The sequence below is a fragment of the Dermacentor albipictus genome, chromosome 10 (genome assembly GCF_038994185.2).
Source record: "Dermacentor albipictus isolate Rhodes 1998 colony chromosome 10, USDA_Dalb.pri_finalv2, whole genome shotgun sequence".
In the NCBI taxonomy this organism is placed as follows: Eukaryota; Metazoa; Arthropoda; class Arachnida; order Ixodida; family Ixodidae; genus Dermacentor; species Dermacentor albipictus.
In genome coordinates, this window is record NC_091830.1 from 27,697,999 (window position 1) to 27,722,994 (window position 24,996).

Genomic DNA, 24,996 nt, shown 5'->3' on the forward strand with positions numbered 1-24,996 from the left:
CAAAAATGTAGATAAAGGAGCGCACCTGGTTGCGCATATAAACTCTTGCAGCAATTGTGAGGCGCGACTTGATCGGACAATTATCCTTGGAAAAAGCAAGAATGAATATGCGCGGCTTGCCTTAGAGGCCTATCACATAAAAAGACAAGGAAATAATTGCATTAGTGACACATCGTTGTCCCTGCACCAATCAGAATTTGATTTCATACGTTTGCGTATATGATAAGATGGCTGACGTCAGTAATGGATTCTGTGCGCCTGCGCGATTATGTGGCCTAGGTATATAAATGCATCGACGATGGAAGGAAAAAAGAAGTTGTTAGTCAGCGCCAGTGTGTGTCGTGTCTTTCTTTTTGTGGCTCGTCTTATTTGTTTGCGCTGTTACGTTTAGTTCAGCGGTATTATAAGACGAAATAAAATGCTACTTGCCCAGTTCTATTTAATTCCTAGGAAAAAGAACTGATTGAAAAACAACGACGTGGGCGGTCGAAGGGTTTCATTTTCGCTCGAATCCCCGCCGCCCACGCTTTCCCGTTTTAGTTGTTTTGAAAGAGGTATACGGACCCTTCGGAGGCAATTTTCTCGTAAATCAAATCTTTTGTTGGCACGAGACAAGAGTCGCGAGGTTTCGGGAATTGTCTTTAAACAGTCCACGTCGACTTAATATTTGACTCTAGTGTCCCTTTAACACTTTAGAAGGGGAATGCTGTCATTCGTGCATGACCACATGTCCGGTGCTAGCCAAGTTAAATGTAAAGCTGTCAGTATCCCAGAAATTGAATGACCAAGAATACCTCCCCTGATGTGTCTGACTGAGGCTAGTGGGAAAGACTTGAATATCAGGTCAACGACCTCCAAGAAAAATTGGAAGAACGCCGTCCTCTATGCGCTAGACTAGAAGGTCAAAGCTTACCTGCTCAGAATGGCTATAAAAGAGAACATGGTTTACAGGGAATGAATGGGGTCAAATCTCACTGACAGCAGGACCGGCTAACTAGCTTTTTTAAATAATTATCTTCGAGAATTTCAACATAAACCTTACGTTCATTTAGTATAGAGTCTGTCGCGCGAGAGCACTTCCTGTAGTAGAGCCGGCATCAACTAGGTGAAGAATCTGTACTACTGCTGGCGTACTCACACCTTATGCCTTACCCTTGTTTTATTGATTCGTTTAACAAAGTTCTCCTACACGTGAGTGCACAATAGCCATTGTGCGTGTAGGCAAGGTGTACAAACGGATTTTCGTAATAAACGTGTAAGGCATAAGTCTTACTGCGCCTTAAAACAAAATAGCCAAAGTAAATCTGTTCTGAACGAGTTCGCAAAATTTCGTCGTCCGCAAATCAAAAGACACAGTCCACTATGTACTGGGTGTAGTTTTACAATTATTATTTGCAGACTTCTTCAAAATAAGTTATCCGTCACATATAGGGCCTATGTACTGCCATAGGTAGAATCCCTGATGAAGCACGTAAAACAGTTCGATGAGAACTGACACTAACATTGCACATAATACGAAAATGGTAACCTTAACTTTAAATCGAGGTTTAGAAACGTGGCTTGCGGGTCTTACATGGTGGATGTAGGTCAAAGTTTCGCAATTGTCGAATAAAGTTGAGCAATTGAGCGAGGTTACGGGCCCAACTTCTCGGCCGAATTGTGGATAGCGGCTCTGGATTTGGGCTCTGTGATGTAGGGCGCATACATAAAAGATCCAAAATAATTGCTCCACTTACCTTCATTGCAAAAACTTTGGAATCAAAGTGGCGACCGCAGTTCTTGCGATGGTTGAGCGCGTATTTTGGGGCTCAATGAACTTTTCTATAAGAACACCAGAAACTCAAATACATGTTCGACGTAGCCTTTACAGAGAGATTTTGGCAATGGTATATGGCGCTTTTACCGGAGACGATTCGTGAAGCCAATGTATGGATTCGCAGTATCGATCGATGTTTCGTTAATGTGAGTGATGAGGCATAATTATGGAAGCGCCAGGATATTGCCGTTTCCCATACGAGAATGAATCTTTTTGCATAAGGAATAACGGCGTGTCGCACACACTCTCCTAAAATGCACAGTGTGGGCGTCTCGTGCTGAATAGGAATTAATGCGTATACTACTGAATGTGCATCCACTGACAAAAAAAGTAATAATACAGTAACCACCCGTGCCCCAGTCCGCACTAAGCAATTAAAATGGAGCCGCAAGTTGGGGAATTGCATATAAATTAGATTAGTGTTTTCAGATTGAAAAAATAATGAGGTGGTGTAGGTTTCCCCAGAATATGGCACGCTGTCTCTCGTTTCTTTCTTTTATTTTAGAAATATACATCTTCCAACTCAAGGGTGGAAAACAGCATTCATTAATACTCTCCGGATATTGCATTCTGGCTGCTACATATAGACAATGTAAATTGTGTTCGCACTGAATTCTGATGCATGCGTCAGGCTACGGCTGCTGCAGGGAGAAGAATTCTCCAGTCGGCAGGCGCATTCTTTCTACGGAGTATCAAGCACTCGAGGATAAGCGTGCGTGGACGGCACAGCGCCTTTTCTTCGTGTTCTTGTATCTTTCTTTTGTGAACATAGGTATTGACTCGCTGCACAACCGATATCACCGAAAAAAAATCTATCTGGTGTAAAAGATTCTGAGAACCTATGTATGCGGCCTAAAATGTACCTTCTCTTTTCTTCGCGTGAGGCTACTGAAAGTGCACGCAAATGCAACAACAAATACATTTTTACTTTCTACCCACACCGCTGTGCATAAAAACGGAACCAAAGACGTCCTGATACGCATCGCAAAGCCACCACTAATAGTACCAATGATGCCGATAATTCAGTGTGTTGACAGCATCACTATGTGTACATTTTTCTTACTATTTTCAGGCGGAAAATCAAATGTGACCAATGTTGACTTGCACGAATCCTTACTTGACTGCTCTAAATGAAAGTACCAAGCAGAGAGAGCATGGCACTTGCGCACATTTATCAATGGGTAACAAGTACGTAACGCCACCAAATTTGCTGATATTAATCGCTGAAGGTTTAACCTTGTTTGACGGAAAATCAAAATATTTTTCAGGTATATCTGCTTTAACAACTGAACAAACTTGATATAAGGAATCTTAATACAGCGCACTATGTCAAAATTTCCATCACGCGATAACGAAGGCACAAAGTTGGTTTTCATTACAAGGAGTGTAATACAGCTGGATCAGTGATGCTAAGATGTCGGTTAACTGCCGTAGTAGCTTAGTAAATATAACGTTGCGCTGCTGAGCGCGAGGTGGCGGGTTCAATTCAAGTGGTGGCGGCCATATTGTAATAGACGCGAAATGCAAGAATGCTCGTCACCGTGCATTGGCTGCATGCTACAGAACCTCAGGTAGTCAAAACCTCAGAATTACTTTTGTAAAAAAATGTTTCATTTTTCTTCAGTTTGCTCAGAAGGGCCTTATATCGTGAACCCCTAATAAAATATTGTTGCGGTGGTGATTAGAATGCGGTAACCGTAGCCAAATGTACTTAGCAACCCAGCCTCTCCAAGGGGCACAGTGATTATGCGGCAAGCGTACTGATTATATTTAGGCGCGTCGGACGACACGGGCAAGAAGTTCGCGTGTATCTAGGGGAGCATCAACAAGCAGGTGCTGAAACCGTTCGCGAGAGGTACCAACAAGTATTGTTGCAACACGGACACGCGGACAAGCGCAGACAGACCCCCTCACGTAAGTGCGCTTATTCATGCACATAAATGCACCCACGCATGCACCCCGGCGAGTGCGCACACATACACACACTTCACACCGGCAACTGTGTCTTCGATATTGCGGATTCGATCTCAGCTTTGTTAATGCAACGCATATTACTTTCATGCTTGCCGACCACTCCAGATACGTGACATCCATATTCATCTGTGAAGCGCAGGCGATCGTTTTTCAATGAGAAAGGCTGCGTCGTAGGCCGCAGGGCGGTCGCTCGGACGTACTGAGAGTTCAAGGGGAAGCGGCTGATAAATATTCAAGCGACTTCTTTCTGCCACAAGTACCGGTGTCGCTGATTAGATTTCTTTCAATGCTGGCCACAGTCGAAGAGCTACCATCGGCGCCGTGGCTTAGTTGGTTAAAGCGCCTGTCTAGTAAACAGGAGATCGTGAGTTCGAATCTCACCGGTGCCTCTTTTATTACCTGCGGGGTGAATTTTTGGCGGGCATAACACTTTAGAAAGCATGGGTATTTTTTTTTGACCGAAATAGTCCCCCGTGTGTCTTAGGGTTGCGTTGCGTCTTTTGTCGATTGTTTCCGTAACTATATACCACTATTCGGGGTAACGAGCCCTTGGTTATAAGAGAATATATGTGTTTTTGGATTGTTCGAAACATAACTAGCTGCGAAAGTAATAAAACTTTAAATGAGATTTCGAACTCTTTTTAATGCGTTCCTGAGCGGGACATTTTCCATATTCCACGTGTTGTAACATTTGTTGGTCCCATATGTCGCACTGGCTGTGGAACGCAGTCGATAAATAATCAAATTATTGTACTGTGCAATAAACATCGTGAAATTATGTATCATGAAGAAGAGTCCATTACCACATATAATTTATAAAAGTAATTTGCCGGTGCGTTAATAAATCGACTATGTGTTTGCACTTAACTAGAATCATGTACTGCCCGCCATTGTTCCATGTGTATCAAAATTACCAATAAGTATAATATCAAACAAAAGATCATAGGTTCAACTGCCTGATTACCTTTACCTTAATTAACTGTGCCTGAATTAACTTCGCCCTAATTGGCACCAAAGGTCGTCGGTTCGACTACCAATAGAGGTCGAGGGTACGACTCTCACCAAAGGACTGGCGTTCGAGTTCCTTAATTAACTATATAATAATTAACTCTGCTTTTGTTAATTTTGCCATGCCTAATACCAAAATTCGTGGTTTCGACCATCAGTGGTGGCATCATAAATTTAGGTGCCACATGTTTTGGTTCCATTGCATTTTGGCGCCATAACGCCGGCCGATCACTTTAACTACAAACGAGCCATCGAAGGATTCCGCCTTAATAAGCGACGTGAAGCTTTGCGCTCGCCTCCGTTGCCGACCAGCCTGGCATCGCGAAGTAGGTCAAAAATATTGCGTAATGGAAGCACGAGAAAAAAAATGAAGAAACAAGGCTCTGCGTTGTGGCGCCGTTGCGGGTGGGAACAAAGCCAATTTCCGACACCCACGTCGGCGCCGTGCCTTAGTTGGTTAAAGCGCCTGTCTAGTAAACAGGAGATCGTGAGTTCGAATCTCACCGGTGCCTTCTACTACGGTTTCTTTGTTTTTTTACTGTGCGTGGAAGTAAGGGTGCCAAATAAAGATAATATATATGAAAGGTGCCCGGATTTAAGCACTTAAAAGAACCGGAAATTTTCATAGTCTCGTTGCTAGAGGTAAGTGTGGTACTCCGCCGTGCTTTCCCATCTGGTGATGGGATGGAACCTATGACACCGAGCGCAGCAGCCCAGCGCTCCCCCTGTTACGCCACGGTACCTGTTCTAAAGCGAACCTTTCCTTGCCTCTTGTGACTTTCCAGCCGCTGTTGCTGCTGTTGTGGTCTAGCTCACACGAGCCGCTGGGCTTTTTGCAAAACCCCCAGATGGCGCTCCTCTTCACGCATCTAGGTCGGCGCCACCGCGGAAGCGTTTCACAATTTGTGCGTATGGCACGTGTTTTGCTTGATTTAGTATGCGACAAAAATGCAGGCGCTGGCCTGTGGAGGTCGCGTGCTTGGCTGTGACAGTCTAAAGGTTACAATGATACGCAGCCTGAAGAGTTTGGAGACATCAGCCCGTTTTGAACTCCTGTCCAGTTTGCACGAGGAGTATAGTGAAAGAAAGGACGCTCGCTGCGGTCTGCAAAGAAATAATTTGGTGAAGTTGATTGAGAGGGAAACTGCCAAACATATTTATTGGCGCGTGAGTGCACCAAGAAGGCGGCGAGAAGTTTCGTGTGTGCTCGTATAACCGGCACATATTTGATTATCCATGCAACGCGCACGGGCAAATTTGTAGCAACTGACTTATTTGCACGTTCAGTCTGCAAGCTAAATCTGTCTAACAAAAGAAAAGCTAAATGTGTGCGCAGTTTCTCATTTATGACAGGTCGGTGATAAGGTTTTACCTTCTAAAAACTAATTGAAAACTAATTCGGAGTTCTTGCGACGCTATTACAAACAATGTTCGCTATATACCTTCTTCCGAATGACTTAAGCACTGCCAGAAAAATATTTGTATTTATGTTTGCTGCAACATTATCAATAGAAGTGCATCAAGTCTTCAAGCATATATATATATATATATATATATATATATATATATATATATATGTGTGTGTGTGTGTGTGCGTGTATGTATGTATGTATGTATGTATGTATGTATGTATGTATGTATGTATGTATGTATGTATGTATGTATGTATGTATGTATGTGTGATCCAAAATATAATGTTAAGCAAAGTGCATATAATGAGCTACATGTAGCATGAAGGTGCAATAGAGATAAAAAAGCACAGAAGTCTGGAATTATGAGCACGTTTATTTCTGTCGCAGCAACCCAATTTTCATCGCAATCAGCCCTGGCCGAATTGATGATGTTTTTTCATAGCGTGCGGGCGCAGGAATTTCGCAATGCGCCAATCTCAAGGGAAATGCTTTTCTGACCTTTGATATTCCTAAGTGGTGCCTTTATAATTAGGACAACAACAATACCATAATTCTGTGGTAATGTGCCGTCCTATCTTATTGCAAGGTAGGAGAAAAATAGAACAGAGAAATATAGCGAACGGTAGTCAGTGGCGAAAATGACACACGTCGCACAAAGAAATTGAGTGCTAGAAAGAGAACTTTCTTAAAGATTACATTAACAAAAATCTCCTTAATTAACAATGCCTTCACATTAATTAACTGTGTCTGAATTACCTTCACCCTAATTAACACCAAAGTTCGGGAGTTCAAATCCCATGAATGGTCAAGGGCACGAATCCCACCAAAGGGAGTGGGTTCAATTGCATTAGTTAACTATATAATAATTCTGTTTTTCATAATTTTGCCTTGCTTAAATCCAAAGGTCGTGGTTTCGATCACCAGTGGTGGCATCATAAATGTAGGTGTCATATATTTTGGTGCCATTGCATTTTGGTGCCATAAACCGGTCGATCACTTTTTCTACGCACGAGCCATCGAAGGCTTTCACCTTAATAAGCGACGCGAAGCATGGCGCACGCCTCCGTTGCCGACCAGCCTGGCGTCGCGAAGTAGGTGAAAAATATTGCGTAATGGAAGCACGAGAAAAAAAAGAAAGTAGAAACAAGGCCTCGACTTGTGGCGCCATTGCGCGTGGGAAGGAAGCCAATTTTCTGAGCCCCCGCCGGCGCCGTGGCTTAGTTGGTTAAAGCGCCTGTCTAGTAAACAGGAGATCGTGAGTTCGAATCTCACCGGTGCCTTGTACAGCAGCTTTTTTTTTTTTCGTGTGGGTGCGAATAAGACTGCCAAAAAAAGATCACACATAAAGCGTGCCCTTCTTTAGCTTGTTAAAACAATTGAAGATCTTCATAGTCTCATTACTAGAGGTAAGTGTGGTACTCCACCGTACTTTCCCACCTGGTGATGAGGTGAAACCCATGACATCGAGCACAGCAGCCCGACGCTCTCCCTGTTAGGCCGCGATAACTTTTCTAAAGCGAACCTTTCCTTGCCTCTTTTGAATTTCCGTGCGCTGCTGTTGCGGGCTAGCTCGCACGACCCACGGGGCTTCTTGCAAAACCCCAAGATAGCGCTCGCCTCCGCACATCAAGGTCGGCGCCACCACGGAAGCGTTCCGCAATTTGTGCGTATGGCACGTGTTTGTTTGCTTTAATATGCGACAAAAAATGGAGGCGCTGGGCTGTGGAGGTCGCGTGCTGGGCTGGGACAGTCTAAAGGTTACAATGATACGTAGCCTGAAGAGAGCGCATGGAGCTGGCACCTCTGTCGGTAGCAGTGGTGGTGAAGTACGCTGAGTTGCCGCGCTCGTATGTCAAACGTTCGAACGCTCCTTTCCACGAGCCGAACGAGCAAAAGCAGTTTCATTGCTGACTAGCCGTATTGAGGAATTGTGCCGTACACTTCTGCCGCAGTCCTATGTGCCATGCGAGGATATGATGGTGCTCAACCCTCTCAGAGATGACGCACAACAACGCCCCAAGGAAACAGGTCTCCCTGTGGTGTTCTGCGGACTACGCGCACAAACAGGAGTGGTACACGCACGGTAACGTTTAAAGTAAACTCACCACGCTCGCATTGGACTAAACCCTAAATAAATTACGCATTGGTCACCACATGCACCGCTAATTATTGTCATTGAAAGCAAACAGCACACCAAGCTTCTCTTACATGGTTTGCCACTGTGCGCGGGATCAGCACAATTTTTAAACCGTTATTTGGCACACAACAATGCCACAATCGCACGTATCTTTCTCTCGTGCCATCGTCAACTAAGTCTTTGAGGCGACTGGTGCGAGCCTCATTTCTCGCAGCATGAAATTGAGCACGTGTGCCCGGTTTGTTTCTATACAGCCACAGATTTACCGCTGTCCCGTGGGCCACGAGCAGGCACACGTCATTTTCTCCCGTTCTTGCCCCATGTGCGCTAACGATTTCAGGCGCTGTGTCAGACGGCACCACCATCTGGATCGCCCCATATTAATCTGTCTCTTCCACATTGCAGGTAACGCTAGAAAGTCTCAGCACGATATTGTACCAGTTCCCAGACCGGCCTAATTCATAAAGGAGCAGTTTGAGCGTTCAATCTCCGAGCAAAAAGAGAAGGAAAAAAAAAAGCTACCGCAACACCGTTGCCGTCATGCTATTGTAGTCGTGGTCGTCGTTTTCCTCCTCTCCATATACACAAGGTATCGGGCAACACATCTTGCTTCAGACAAACATCCATCTGGAAAAGCTTCAAAGAACTTCAGTCGGTGTTGGATAGCAAGACACCTGGAAATTGCTTCGCGTAACATGGGCTCCCACTGTACCATGGGATGCGCATAATTTTTTTTTATTTTCTACTAGCATCGCCTACGCGGCACAAAGTATTCCTGCAGTGCTAGATTACTGCTGAATAAGACGAAGTGACAACGGAGACAACTGCTGCCATGCTATTTATTAGCGTCGTGAGAATAGTGCGCTTCCCAGGGGGGCTAAGATGCTTCGTGATGAAGTCGTAAATGTCGCGTTTCCGGTGAGTTTGGAGACATCATCCTGTTTTGAACTCCTGTCCAGTTTGCACCAGCAGTATAGTGAAAGAAAGGACGCTCGCTGCAGTCTGCAAAACAATTTAGTGCAGTTGATTGAGAGCGAAAGCGCAAAACATTTTGATCGGTGCATGAGTGCCCGAAGAGGGCTGTGAGAAGTTTCGTGTGTGCTCGTATAACCGGCACATATTTGATTATCCATGCAACGCGCACGGGTGAATCTGTAGCAGCTGACTTATTTGCACGTTCAGCCTGCAAGCTAAATTTAGCTAACAATAGAAAAGCTAAATGTGAGCGCAGTTTCTCATTTATGACAGGTCGACGATAAGGTTTAACATTCTAAAAACTAATTGAAAACTAATTCGGGGTTCTTGCGATGCTATTACAAACAATCTTCGCTACGTACCTTCGTCCGAATGACTTAAGCACTGCCAGAAAAATAGTTGTACTTATGTTTGCTGCAACATTATCAATAGAAGTGCTTGAAGTCATCAAGCATATATATATATATATATATATATATATATATATATATATATATATATATATATATATATATATATATATATATATATATGTATGTATGTATGTATGTATGTGTGTGTGTGATCCCAAATATAATGTTAAACAAAGTGCATATAATGAGCTACATGTAGCACGAAGGTGCAATAGAGATAAAAAAGCACAGAAATCTGGAATTGTGAGCACGCTTATTCCTGTCGCAGAAACCCAATTTTCATCGCGATCAGCCCTGGCCGAATTATGATGTTTTTTCATAGCGCGACGGGCGCAGGAATATTGCAATGCGCCAATCTCAAGGGGAATGCTTTTCTGAACTTTGATATTCCTAAGTGGTGCCTTTATAATTAGGACAACAAAAATACCATAATTCTGCGGTAATGTGCTGTGCTATCTTATTGCAAGGTAACGTAACTACGTCTATTGTTCGCTTTTCCACACAAAAAAAAAATAGCGAACGATAGTCACCCGGCCAAAATGACACACGCCGCACAAAGCAATTCAGTGCTAGAAAGAGAACTTTGTTAAAGATTACTTTAACAAAGTTCTCCTTAATTAACTGTGCCTTCACCTTAATTAACTGTGCCTGAATTACCTTCACCCTAATTAACACCAAAGTTCGGGAGTTCGAATCCCATGAATGGTCAAGGGTACGAATCCCACCAAAGGCAGTGGGTCAAATTGCATTAATTAACTATATATTAACGCTGTTTCTCATAATTTTGCCTTGCTTAACACCGAAGTTCGCGGTTTCGACCATGAATTGTGGTATCGTAAATTTAGGCGGCATATGTTTTGGTGCCATTGCATTTTGGTGCCATAACGCCAGACGATCACTATTTCTACGCGCGAGCCATCGAAGGCTTTCACCTTAATAAGCGACGCGAAGCATGGCGCTCGCCTCCGTTGCCGACCAGCCTGGTATCGCGAAGTAGGTGAAAAATATTGCGTAACGGAAGCACGAGAAAAAAAAAAAAGAAAGTAGAAAGAAGGCTTTGAGTTGTGGCGCGATTGCAGGTGGGAACGAAGCCAATTTGCAGCACCCGCGCCGGCGCCGTGGCTTAGTTGGTTAAAGCGCCTGTCTAGTAAACAGGAGATCGTGAGTTCGAATCTCACCGGTGCCTTGTACAGCAGGTTTTTTTTTTTTTGAGCGTGGGTGCGCATAAGGGTACCAAATAAAGATAATACATAAAGCATGTCCTTCCTTAGGTTGCTAAAAAATTTGAAAATCTTCTTAGTCTCATTACAAGAGGGAAGTGCGGTACACCACCGTACTTTCCCACCTGGTGATGGGATGAAACCCATGACACCAAGCACAACAGCCCGACGCTCCCCCTGTTAGGCCACGGTAACTGTTCTAAAGCGAACCTTTCCTTGCCTCTTCTGACTTTCCGGGCGCTGCTCTTTTGGTCTAGCTTGCACGAGCCACTGGGCTTCTTGCCAATAACCAAGATGGCGCTCGCCTCCAGGCATCCATGTCGGCGCCACCGCGGAAGCGTTCCACAATTTGTGCGTATGGCACATGTTTTGTTTGATTTATTATGCGACAAAAAATGGAGGAACTGGGCTGTGGAGGTCACGTGCTCGGCTGGGACAGTCTAAAGGTTACAATGATCCGTTGGCTGAAGAGAGCGCATGGAGCTGGCACCTCTGTCGGTAGCCGTGATGGAGAAGTACGCTGCGTTGCCACGCTCGTGTGTTAAATGTTCGAACGCTCCTTTCCAGCAGCCGAACGAGTAAAAGTGGCTTCCTTGCTGAGTAGCTGTGTTGAGGAACTGTCCTGTGCACTTCTGCCAGGATCCGATGTGCCATGGGAGGATATGATGATGCTCAACCCTCTCAGAGATGAGGAATTATGAGGCGTTTTTACGCCTCAAGGAAACACGCCTCCCGGAGGTGTTCTGTGGCCTACGGGGTCAAATAGCAGTAGTATAAGCAAGGTAACGTTTAACGTCAACTCACCACGCTCGTATTGGACTAAACCCTAAATGAATTACACATTCGTTGTCACCGGTAGTGCTAACTATCGCCAGTCAAAACAAAAAGCACACAAAGTTTCACTTGTATGGTTTGCCACAGTATGTGGAATCCGCACATTTTTCATACCGCTGCTTGGCACACAACAATGCCACGATCGCACGCGTCTTTCTCTTGTGCCAGCATCGACTAGGTTTTTGAGGCGACCGGCGGGAGCGTCGTTTCTCGTAGCACGGCATGGAGCTCGTGTGCCCGTGCTAGTTTCTATACAGCCACAGATTTACCCCTGTTCCGTGGGCCTCTAGCAGGCACGCGCCACTTTCTCCCGTTCTTGCCCTGTGTGCGCTGTTTCAGGCGCTGTGTCAGACAACCCCACCATCCGGATCGCCCCATCTTAATCTGTCTCTTCCTCATTGCGGGTAAAGCTAGAAAGGCTCTGCACGATATTGTACCAGTTCCCAGACCGGCCCAATTCTTAAGGGAGCAGATTGAGCGTTCAATCTTGGAGCAAAAAGAGAAGAAAGAACGACCTCAATGCCGTCGCCGTCATGTTATTGTAGTCGTAGTCATTGTTTTCCTTCTCTCCTTATACACAAGCCATCGAGCAACACGACAGCTTGCTTTACACAAACACCCATCGGGTAACAACTGGTCCATCCGGAAACCCTTCAAAGAACTTCAACCCCTGTTAGATAGCGAGACCCTTGAGAAATGCTTCGCGTAACATACACTCCCACCGTTGCATGGGATGAGCATAATTTCTTTTTATTTTCTACTAGCCTCGCTCACGTGGCACTAAGTATTCTTGCACTACTAGATTGCTGCTGAATCTGACGAAGTGAAAACGGACACAACTGCTGCCGTGCTTTTTATTAGGGCGTTGAGAATGGTGCGCTTCCAACGAGGGCTACGATGCTTCGCGATGAAGTCGCAAATGTCGCGTTTTCCGGTGAGTTTGGAGACATCAGCCAGTTTTGAACTCCTGCCCAGTTTGCACCAAGAGTATTGTGAAGGACAGGACGCTCGCTGCAGTCTGCAAAGCAATAATTTGGTGCAGTTGATTGAGAGCGAAATTGCGAAACATTTTCATCTGTGCGTGAGTGCGCAAAGAAGGCTGCGAGAAGTTTCGTGTGTGCTCGTATAACTGGCACACATTTCATTATCCATGACACGCACACGGGCGAATTGGCAGCAATTTACCAGTTTGCACGTTCAGTCTGTAAGCAAAATTTAGCTAATAATGAAAGAACTGAATCTGAGCGAAGCTTTTCATGTGTGGTTGGTCGCCGATAAAGTTTTCCCTTCTACTTAAAAACAAATTCGGAGTTCTCGCAAAGCTATTGCAAACAATGTTCGCTTAGCGCCTTTTCCGAATGACTTAAGCATTGGCGGAAAAATATTTTGTATTTATGTTAACCGCAACATTATAAGTAGAAGAGCATCAGTTCTTCAAACATGTTCCCGTTATATATGTACATATAGGCGTGTGTTTGTCTTTGTGGGCGGTCCAAAAATATAATAATAAACAAAGTGAACACATTGAGCTACATGTAGCATGAAGACGCAATAGAGATAAAAACTAGAGAAAGCTGGAATCAGGAGAACGTTTATTCCTGCCAAAGCAACACAATTTTCATTGCTACCAACCTTGGCTGAATTATGATGATTTATAACAGCGCAACGGTCGCAGAAATTTCGCAATCCACCAACCTGAAGGGAACGGCTTTCTTTACTTTTGATCTTCCTAAGTGGTTCCTTTTTAATTAAAACTACAAGAATGCCGTAATTATGCGCTAATGTGCTGTTATATTTTATTGCAAGGGAACGTAAAATCATTTATCTTTAGCTTTTTAGCAGAGAAAAATAGCGAGCTATAGTTAGCGGCGAAATTGCCCCACGCCGCACAAAGCAATTGAGTGATAGAAAGAGAACTCTGTTAAAGTTTGCTTCCGATCATGAGACGCGTGACGAGCTTATCGGTAATGCTTAGGGCACCTTCCCAATATGAATGACGCAATGAAGAGCATTTGCGGTCTCAGATCTATTTGCTCACCTGCACGTTTCAAGTCAGTGAAATTATGGTTTTATACCATGCTTAGATTGCGTGAGGAGCCATGAAGAGCTACAAATGACACTTACGGATACCAGCAGGCTTTTATCCAGCGAGAAGAAGCCGAAAGCATTCGCGCACATTTGACTTGAGTCCAAAGATGCTTTGAAGAGCTGGATCTTCAATGGAAAGAAATACCAATGAGTAAGAAAGTGAACAATGACAGAAGGCGTAAAAGGATTGTTATGGAGCAACAAGTGACAACAACTGACCTGAGTGATAATATCTGCCGGAAGATGTGTTGTTGATATTGCATCCAGCATGTTCCGTAGCTTCGTGGACTGAAACATTGAATCAAAGTCTTCACTGACACATAATATGGTTTTATATTGTTTTTAGCTATGGCATGCTGTTTACCATTAATGTTTTGCCACAGGACGCATGCGCATTTATTAGGCGCAGGGAGCTTTAAATAAGGATTGGTGGTTTAAAGACTTGGTACATTTTTTTAGGTGGTCTTAGAAGTTTCGATTCATTAAATGCTATGCCCAGTTAGAAGCTAAACATTTCGACAGAACTGCCTGTCTGGTTGGGAAATTGATTAGAACTTGTGCTGACTCCAACCAAATAACTGAGTTTTATTATCCCGACGTTTCGGAGCCCATTCGGCTCCTTCTTCAGGGGGTTGTTCTTCGGGGGGTGGCGGTGTGCCGCTTATAAAGCGTCTTTTTTGAAGAAAGGAGGGGGGGGAACACGGGAGGTGGGGAGACACTCCACAGACGGAAAGGTGGGGGGGAACAAAAGGAAAGGGGGGTTTGTGTTGTTGACCGCTTCCAAGGTGCTGCGATGACCGGTGCTGGGTGGAGTGCTCACGAAGGTGCCCTTGATGGGCCGCGGGGGGGGGGGGGAGGGGCGGTTACAGGGTCGCGCCGACGTTCTGTGTTGGTGAAACGAGCGGGAGTCTACCTGGCTGTGCGTCGTTTTCTTCTTTTCGTCATGTCGCCAAGGCCATGGACATAGACCGAGGGTAGGTTGCCCTTCACACGGTTTATGTTATTCTCCGTATTCTGAATGTGCCATGACTCCAGTAGTAGTCTCTTTCGCCAGTTCGTTTCTGTTTGAAGGATTTCAGTTTCCTTGAAAGCAATTTTGTGGTCGGCGACTTCAGAGTGTTCAGCGACGGCGCTGCGAATACGGTTGAATGTCCTGACGTCGTTCTCGTGTTGTCTGATCCTTTCTTTTAGATTTTTGGTTTCCCCGATGTACGACGCCGGACAGTCAGCACAACTGATTTTGTAGACGACGCCTTGAGCTTTTTCTTTTGGTGGACGATCTTTTGGTTTAGGGAGGAGGATATTGAAAGTGTTTATTGGTTTGTGCGCCACTTTGAGGCCTTCTTTTTTTAATATTCGGCTGAGCGCTTCGCTGGTACCTCTGATGTACGGGATGGACACTCGCTTCTGGGGTTGGGGAGAAGTAAACGGCTGAAGGTCCCGCATTTTGCTTCTTTTTTGTTGTCTGGTTGTCTTTCGAATGAAGTCATCTGTGTAGCCATTCCTCTTAAGTTCGTTGAGAACCGTTCTCTTTTCTTTCTTTAGATCCGATTCCGATGAGGAATGAGTTTCGGCTCGTTTGAATAAAGAATTTACAACAGACGCCTTGTGGTTTGCCGGATGGTCGGATTGGAAATGAAGATAGCGGCCTGTGTGGGTTGGTTTTCGGTAGAATGAAAATTTTAGAATGCCATCTTTTCGTGTAACTTGTACATCTAAGAATGGGGGTGATCCGTTCTGTTCGCGCTCATATGTGAACTGTATATCCGGGTCTATGGAGTTTAAGTGTTTCTGCAAGTTTTCGACTTGGCTCGTCTTCACGATGCAAAAACAATCATCCACGTACCTGAGGAAGACTTTTGGTTTCGGGAAAAAAGTATTTAAAGCTCTCTCCTCGATGCTCTCCATAGTCAAGTTAGCCATGGCAACGGAAATTGAGGCCCCCATAGGAGTTCCTTTAACCTGTTTGTAGTAGCTGCCTCGGAAGGTGAAATAGGTATTGGACAGGCACAGTTCGAGAAGGCGGCAGATCTCGTCTACACTCAAAGGGGTTCTCTCACTGAGCGTATCGTCACGTTCCAGTGCATCTCTAGTTGCGGAAACAGCCAACTTAATGGGTACTCTGGTGAACAGAGAGATTACATCAAAGGAGACCAGACATTCATGATCTTCGATACGGATTTTTGATGTGAGTTTGATGAAATTCTCGGAGTCGCGCACGTGCGATGCTGTCCTTCCGGTGAGTGGTGATATGATCTGATGCAAGTAAGTGGATAGTGATCGTAGTGGGGAACACGAAAAGTCTACGATTGGTCGTAAGGGGATTCCGGGTTTATGGAGTTTTGGCAAGCCGTAGAAAGCTGGAGCGGATCCGTTCCTACAGATTAATTTTAGGTAGAGATTTCGAGAATTTGGGTGGCTGCGGAATATTTCAATCAGCGTCTTGATCAGCAACGACTGAGTTCTCGTAGTGGGGTCTTTCTTTAGTCTCTCGTAATCTTGGCTGTCAAGTAGGGCGGAAGCCTTATCCTCGTAGTCCTTTATGTTCAAAACAACGGTTGAGTTCCCCTTGTCCGCCGGTAGGATCACAATGTTGGTATCTTCTTTCAGCGTTCTCACTGCTTTTATTTCGTCGGAAGTTAAGTTGCGTTCTCTTCTGCGGTTGTTATTGGACCTTATTATGCCGATTGCTTTCAGTCTGACCTGTTCCCGCACTTTGGGGTCTAGTTGCTGGATGCCGCTCTCAAGGGCGGCGATCATCTTGGGGAGGGGTGGGTTATCTGTCGTAACATTGAATTTTTGACCTTTTGCCAGGATTGAAGTTTCTTCGCTTGTGAGCTTTCTCGATGATAAATTGGTTACTGTGTGCTTGTTTACACTCCTGTTTTCTCGTTTTCGTTGATTAGGGAAGAGAATTTCTTCTTCTGCGTTTGACTGTGTTTCATTTCCTCTGAGGACGCTACGGCCTTTGCAAACGATTTAATTGATGAAAAGAGATGGGGTACCTTGTGTTCAAGTTGTCTTCTGGCGAAGAACGCGTCGACTTCTTTCTTCCGGATCACCATGTGGCACTCATGTATCCGTGCTGTCACCAATCTTTGCTGGGCCTTGTCGATGATGTCCCCGCCTTCTGGTGTGTTGATTGGTTGGCGTAGCTGGAGACTTCGTGGCACGACGTTCATGTCTTTGCATTTCCGGGTGAAGTCTAGGTGTGTCTTGAAGGTGGATATTCCTTTCACTGCTTTTATATAGTTCTTTGCAAGTTGCACTGCCTCTAGCCCGAAGTCTGCACGTAAAGACTTGAAGCTAAACATTTCGACAGAATTGCCTGTCTGGTTGGGAAATTGATTAGAACTTGTGCTGACTCCAACCAAATAACTGAGTTTTATTAGCCCGACGTTTCGGAGCCCATTCGGCTCCTTCTTCAGGGGGTTGTTCTTCGGGGGGTGGCGGTGTGCCGCTTTTAAAGCGTCTTTTTTGAAGAAAGGAGGGGGGGAACACGGGAGGTGGGGAGACACTCCACAGACGGAAAGGTGGGGGGGAACAAAAGGAAAGGGGGGTTGTGTTCTTGACCGCTTCCAAGGTGCTGCGATGACCGGTGCTGGGTGGAGTGCTCACGAAGGTGCCCTTGATGGGCCGCGGGGGGGGGAGGGGCGGTTACAGGGTCGCGCCGACGTTCTGTGTTGGTGAAACGAGCGGGAGTCTACCTGGCTGTGCGTCCTTTTCTTCTTTTCGTCATGTCGCCAAGGCCATGGACATAGACCGAGGGTAGGTTGCCCTTCACACGGTTTATGTTATTCTCCATATTCTGAATGTGCCATGACTCCAGTAGTAGTCTCTTTCGCCAGTTCGTTTCTGTTTGAAGGATTTCAGTTTCCTTGAAAGCAATTTTGTGGTCGGCGGCTTCAGAGTGTTCAGCGACGGCGCTGCGAATACGGTTGAATGTCCTGACGTCGTTCTCGTGTTGTCTGATCCTTTCTTTTAGATTTTTGGTTTCCCCGATGTACGACGCCGGACAGTCAGCACAACTGATTTTGTAGACGACGCCTTGAGCTTTTTCTTTTGGTGGACGATCTTTTGGTTTAGGGAGGAGGATATTGAAAGTGTTTATTGGTTTGTGCGCCACTTTGAGGCCTTCTTTTTTTAATATTCGGCTGAGCGCTTCGCTGGTACCTCTGATGTACGGGATGGACACTCGCTTCTGGGGTTGGGGAGAAGTAAACGGCTGAAGGTCCCACATTTTGCTTCTTTTTTGTTGTCTGGTTGTCTTTCGAATGAAGTCATCTGTGTAGCCATTCCTCTTAAGTTCGTTGAGAACCGTTCTCTTTTCTTTCTTTAGATCCGATTCCGATGAGGAATGAGTTTCGGCTCGTTTGAATAAAGAATTTACAACAGACGCCTTGTGGTTTGCCGGATGGTCGGATTGGAAATGAAGATAGCGGCCTGTGTGGGTTGGTTTTCGGTAGACTGAAAATTTTAGAATGCCGTCTTTTCGTGTAACTTGTACATCTAAGAATGGGAGTGATCCGTTCTGTTCGCGCTCATATGTGAACTGTATATCCGGGTCTATGGAGTTTAAGTGTTTCTGCAAGTTTTCGACTTGGCTCGTCTTCACGATGCAAAAACAATCATCCACGTACCTGAGGAAGACTTTTGGTTTCGGGAAAAAAGTATTTAAAGCTCTCTCCTCGATGCTCTCCATAGTCAAGTTAGCCATGGCAACGGAAATTGAGGCCCCCATAGGAGTTCCTTTAACCTGTTTGTAGTAGCTGCCTCGGAAGGTGAAATAGGTATTGGACAGGCACAGTTCGAGAAGGCGGCAGATCTCGTCTACACTCAAAGGGGTTCTCTCACTGAGCGTATCGTCACGTTCCAGTGCATCTCTAGTTGCGGAAACAGCCAACTTAATGGGTACTCTTGTGAACAGAGAGATTACATCACAGGAGACCAGACATTCATCATCTTCGATACGGATTTTTGATGTGAGTTTGATGAAATTCTCGGAGTCGCGCACGTGCGATGCTGTCCTTCCGGTGAGTGGTGATATGATCTGATGCAAGTAAGTGGATAGTGATCGTAGTGGGGAACACGAAAAATCTACGATTGGTCGTAAGGGGATTCCGGGTTTATGGAGTTTTGGCAAGCCGTAGAATGCTGGAGCAGATCCGTTCCTACAGATTAATTTTAGGTAGAGATTTCGAGAATTTGGGTGGCTGCGGAATATTTCAATCAGCGTCTTGTTCAGCAACGACTGAGTTCTCGTAGTGGGGTCCTTCTTTAGTCTCTCGTAATCTTGGCTGTCAAGTAGGGCGGAAGCCTTATCCTCGTAGTCCTTTATGTTCAAAACAACGGTTGAGTTCCCCTTGTCCGCCGGTAGGATCACAATGTTGGTATCTTCTTTCAGCGTTCTCACTGCTTTTATTTCGTCGGAAGTTAAGTTGCGTTCTCTTCTGCGGTTGTTATTGGACCTTATTATGCCGATTGCTTTCAGTCTGACCTGTTCCCGCACTTTGGGGTCTAGTTGCTGGATGCCGCTCTCAAGGGCGGCGATCATCTTGGGGAGGGGTGGGTTATCTGTCGTAACATTGAATTTTTGACCTTTTGCCAGGATTGAAGTTTCTTCGCTTGTGAGCTTTCTCGATGATAAATTGGTTACTGTGTGCTTGTTTAACACTCCTGTTTTCTCGTTTTCGTTGATTAGGGAAGAGAATTTCTTCTTCTGCGTTTGACTGTGTTTCATTTCCTCTGAGGACGCTACGGCCTTTGCAAACGATTCAATTGATGAAAAGAGATGGGATACCTTGTGTTCAAGTTGTCTTCTGGCGAAGAACGCGTCGACTTCTTTCTTCCGGATCACCATGTGGCACTCATGTATCCGTGCTGTCACCAATCTTTGCTGGGCCTTGTCGATGATGTGCCGGCCTTCTGGTGTGTTGATTGGTTGGCGTAGCTGGAGACTTCGTGGCACGACGTTCTTGTCTTTGCATTTCCGGGTGAAGTCTAGGTGTGTCTTGAAGGTGGATATTCCTTTCACTGCTTTTATATAGTTCTTTGCAAGTTGCACTGCCTCTAGCCCGAAGTCTGCACGTAAAGACTTGAAGCTAAACATTTCGACAGAATTGCCTGTCTGGTTGGGAAATTGATTAGAACTTGTGCTGACTCCAACCAAATAACTGAGTTTTATTAGCCCGACGTTTCGGAGCCCATTCGGCTCCTTCTTCAGGGGGTTGTTCTTCGGGGGGTGGCGGTGTGCCGCTTTTAAAGCGTCTTTTTTGAAGAAAGGAGGGGGGGGAACACGGGAGGTGGGGAGACACTCCACAGACGGAAAGGTGGGGGGAACAAAAGGAAAGGGGGGTTGTGTTGTTGACCGCTTCCAAGGTGCTGCGATGACCGGTGCTGGGTGGAGTGCTCACGAAGGTGCCCTTGATGGGCCGCGGGGGGGGGGGGGGAGGGGCGGTTACAGGGTCGCGCCGACGTTCTGTGTTGGTGAAACGAGCGGGAGTCTACCTGGCTGTGCGTCCTTTTCTTCTTTTCGTCATGTCGCCAAGGCCATGGACATAGACCAAGGGTAGGTTGCCCTTCACACGGTTTATGTTATTCTCCGTATTCTGAATGTGCCATGACTCCAGTAGTAGTCTCTTTCGCCAGTTCGTTTCTGTTTGAAGGATTTCAGTTTCCTTGAAAGCAATTTTGTGGTCGGCGACTTCAGAGTGTTCAGCGACGGCGCTGCGAATACGGTTGAATGTCCTGACGTCGTTCTCGTGTTGTCTGATCCTTTCTTTTAGATTTTTGGTTTCCCCGATGTACGACGCCGGACAGTCAGCACAACTGATTTTGTAGACGACGCCTTGAGCTTTTTCTTTTGGTGGACGATCTTTTGGTTTAGGGAGGAGGATATTGAAAGTGTTTATTGGTTTGTGCGCCACTTTGAGGCCTTCTTTTTTTAATATTCGGCTGAGCGCTTCGCTGGTACCTCTGATGTACGGGATGGACACTCGCTTCTGGGGTTGGGGAGAAGTAAACGGCTGAAGGTCCCGCATTTTGCTTCTTTTTTGTTGTCTGGTTGTCTTTAGAATGAAGTCATCTGTGTAGCCATTCCTCTTAAGTTCGTTGAGAACCGTTCTCTTTTCTTTCTTTAGATCCGATTCCGATGAGGAATGAGTTTCGGCTCGTTTGAATAAAGAATTTACAACAGACGCCTTGTGGTTTGCCGGATGGTCGGATTGGAAATGAAGATAGCGGCCTGTGTGGGTTGGTTTTCGGTAGACTGAAAATTTTTAGAATGCCGTCTTTTCGTGTAACTTGTACATCTAAGAATGGGAGTGATCCGTTCTGTTCGCGCTCATATGTGAACTGTATATCCGGGTCTATGGAGTTTAAGTGTTTCTGCAAGTTTTCGACTTGGCTCGTCTTCACGATGCAAAAACAATCATCCACGTACCTGAGGAAGACTTTTGGTTTCGGGAAAAAAGTATTTAAAGCTCTCTCCTCGATGCTCTCCATTGTCAAGTTAGCCATGGCAACGGAAATTGAGGCCCCCATAGGAGTTCCTTTAACCTGTTTGTAGTAGCTGCCTCGGAAGGTGAAATAGGTATTGGACAGGCACAGTTCGAGAAGGCGGCAGATCTCGTCTACACTCAAAGGGGTTCTCTCACTGAGCGTATCGTCACGTTCCAGTGCATCTCTAGTTGCGGAAACAGCCAACTTAATGGGTACTCTTGTGAACAGAGAGATTACATCAAAGGAGACCAGACATTCATCATCTTCGATACGGATTTTTGATGTGAGTTTGATGAAATTCTCGGAGTCGCGCACGTGCGATGCTGTCCTTCCGGTGAGTGGTGATATGATCTGATGCAAGAAAGTGGATAGTGATCGTAGTGGGGAACACGAAAAGTCTACGATTGGTCGTAAGGGGATTCCGGGTTTATGGAGTTTTGGCAAGCCGTAGAAAGCTGGAGCGGATCCGTTCCTACAGATTAATTTTAGGTAGAGATTTCGAGAATTTGGGTGGCTGCGGAATATTGCAATCAGCGTCTTGATCAGCAACGACTGAGTTCTCGTAGTGGGGTCCTTCTTTAGTCTCTCGTAATCTTGGCTGTCAAGTAGGGCGGAAGCCTTATCCTCGTAGTCCTTTATGTTCAAAACAACGGTTGAGTTCCCCTTGTCCGCCGGTAGGATCACAATGTTGGTATCTTCTTTCAGCGTTCTCACTGCTTTTATTTCGTCGGAAGTGAAGTTGCGTTCTCTTCTGCGGTTGTTATTGGACCTTATTATGCCGATTGCTTTCAGTCTGACCTGTTCCCGCACTTTGGGGTCTAGTTGCTGGATGCCGCTCTCAAGGGCGGCGATCATCTTGGGGAGGGGTGGGTTATCTGTCGTAACATTGAATTTTTGACCTTTTGCCAGGATTGAAGTTTCTTCGCTTGTGAGCTTTCTCGATGATAAATTGGTTACTGTGTGCTTGTTTAACACTCCTGTTTTCTCGTTTTCGTTGATTAGGGAAGAGAATTTCTTCTTCTGCGTTTGACTGTGTTTCATTTCCTCTGAGGACGCTACGGCCTTTGCAAACGATTCAATTGATGAAAAGAGATGGGGTACCTTGTGTTCAAGTTGTCTTCTGGCGAAGAACGCGTCGACTTCTTTCTTCCGGATCACCATGTGGCACTCATGTATCCGTGCTGTCACCAATCTTTGCTGGGCCTTGTCGATGATGTCCCGGCCTTCTGGTGTGTTGATTGGTTGGCGTAGCTGGAGACTTCGTGGCACGACGTTCTTGTCTTTGCATTTCCGGGTGAAGTCTAGGTGTGTCTTGAAGGTGGATATTCCTTTCACTGCTTTTATATAGTTCTTTGCAAGTTGCACTGCCTCTAGCCCGAAGTCTGCACGTAAAGACTTGAAGCTAAACATTTCGACAGAATTGCCTGTCTGGTTGGGAAATTGATTAGAACTTGTGCTGACTCCAACCAAATAACTGAGTTTTATTAGCCCGACGTTTCGGAGCCCATTCGGCTCCTTCTTCAGGGGGTTGTTCTTCGGGGGGTGGCGGTGTGCCGCTTTTAAAGCGTCTTTTTTGAAGAAAGGAGGGGGGGGAACACGGGAGGTGGGGAGACACTCCACAGACGGAAAGGTGGGGGGGAACAAAAGGAAAGGGGGGTTGTGTTGTTGACCGCTTCCAAGGTGCTGCGATGACCGGTGCTGGGTGGAGTGCTCACGAAGGTGCCCTTGATGGGCCGCGGGGGGGGGGGGGGGGGGGGGGAGGGGCGGTTACAGGGTCGCGCCGACGTTCTGTGTTGGTGAAACGAGCGGGAGTCTACCTGGCTGTGCGTCCTTTTCTTCTTTTCGTCATGTCGCCAAGGCCATGGACATAGACCGAGGGTAGGTTGCCCTTCACACGGTTTATGTTATTCTCCGTATTCTGAATGTGCCATGACTCCAGTAGTAGTCTCTTTCGCCAGTTCGTTTCTGTTTGAAGGATTTCAGTTTCCTTGAAAGCAATTTTGTGGTCGGCGACTTCAGAGTGTTCAGCGACGGCGCTGCGAATACGGTTGAATGTCCTGACGTCGTTCTCGTATTGTCTGATCCTTTCTTTTAGATTTTTGGTTTCCCCGATGTACGACGCCGGACAGTCAGCACAACTGATTTTGTAGACGACGCCTTGAGCTTTTTCTTTTGGTGGACGATCTTTTGGTTTAGGGAGGAGGATATTGAAAGTGTTTATTGGTTTGTGCTCCACTTTGAGGCCTTCTTTTTTTAATATTCGGCTGAGCGCTTCGCTGGTACCTCTGATGTACGGGATGGACACTCGCTTCTGGGGTTGGGGAGAAGTAAACGGCTGAAGGTCCCGCATTTTGCTTCTTTTTTGTTGTCTGGTTGTCTTTCGAATGAAGTCATCTGTGTAGCCATTCCTCTTAAGTTCGTTGAGAACCGTTCTCTTTTCTTTCTTTAGATCCGATTCCGACGAGGAATGAGTTTCGGCTCGTTTGAATAAAGAATTTACAACAGACGCCTTGTGGTTTGCCGGATGGTCGGATTGGAAATGAAGATAGCGGCCTGTGTGGGTTGGTTTTCGGTAGACTGAAAATTTTAGAATGCCGTCTTTTCGTGTAACTTGTACATCTAAGAATGGGAGTGATCCGTTCTGTTCGCGCTCATATGTGAACTGTATATCCGGGTCTATGGAGTTTAAGTGTTTCTGCAAGTTTTCGACTTGGCTCGTCTTCACGATGCAAAAACAATCATCCACGTACCTGAGGAAGACTTTTGGTTTCGGGAAAAAAGTATTTAAAGCTCTCTCCTCGATGCTCTCCATAGTCAAGTTAGCCATGGCAACGGAAATTGAGGCCCCCATAGGAGTTCCTTTAACCTGTTTGTAGTAGCTGCCCCGGAAGGTGAAATAGGTATTGGACAGGCACAGTTCGAGAAGGCGGCAGATCTCGTCTACACTCAAAGGGGTTCTCTCTCTTACGAGAGACTAAAGAAGGACCCCACTACGAGAACTCAGTCGTTGCTGAACAAGACGCTGATTGAAATATTCCGCAGCCACCCAAATTCTCGAAATCTCTACCTAAAATTAATCTGTAGGAACGGATCCGCTCCAGCTTTCTACGGCTTGCCAAAACTCCATAAACCCGGAATCCCCTTACGACCAATCGTAGACTTTTCGTGTTCCCCACTACGATCACTATCCTCTTACTTGCATCAGATCATATCACCACTCACCGGAAGGACAGCATCGCACGTGCGCGACTCCGAGAATTTCATCAAACTCACATCAAAAATCCGTATCGAAGATGATGAATGTCTGGTCTCCTTTGACGTAATCTCTCTGTTCACAAGAGTACCCATTAAGTTGGCTGTTTCCGCAACTAGAGATGCACTGGAACGTGACGATACGCTCAGTGAGAGAACCCCTTTGAGTGTAGACGAGATCTGCCGCCTTCTCGAACTGTGCCTGTCCAATACCTATTTCACCTTCCGAGGCAGCTACTACAAACAGGTTAAAGGAACTCCTATGGGGGCCTCAATTTCCGTTGCCATGGCTAACTTGACTATGGAGAGCATCGAGGAGAGAGCTTTAAATACTTTTTTTTTCCCGAAACCAAAAGTCTTCCTCAGG

The 24,996-nt window shown here is 45.8% G+C and overlaps 4 non-coding genes across 4 annotated transcripts; all 4 read left to right on the forward strand.

The window, feature by feature from the left end:
• Positions 1-4,105: 4,105 nt before the first annotated feature.
• On the forward strand, positions 4,106-4,179 carry TRNAT-AGU (transfer RNA threonine (anticodon AGU)). The gene has a single exon. It is a non-coding gene; the product is annotated as a tRNA-Thr (tRNA).
• A 1,057-nt stretch (positions 4,180-5,236) lies between these two features.
• On the forward strand, positions 5,237-5,310 carry TRNAT-AGU (transfer RNA threonine (anticodon AGU)). The gene has a single exon. It is a non-coding gene; the product is annotated as a tRNA-Thr (tRNA).
• A 2,106-nt stretch (positions 5,311-7,416) lies between these two features.
• TRNAT-AGU (transfer RNA threonine (anticodon AGU)) lies at positions 7,417-7,490 on the forward strand. The gene has a single exon. It is a non-coding gene; the product is annotated as a tRNA-Thr (tRNA).
• A 3,357-nt stretch (positions 7,491-10,847) lies between these two features.
• Positions 10,848-10,921, forward strand: TRNAT-AGU (transfer RNA threonine (anticodon AGU)). Its single transcript has one exon. It is a non-coding gene; the product is annotated as a tRNA-Thr (tRNA).
• The last annotated feature ends 14,075 nt before the right edge of the window (positions 10,922-24,996 follow it).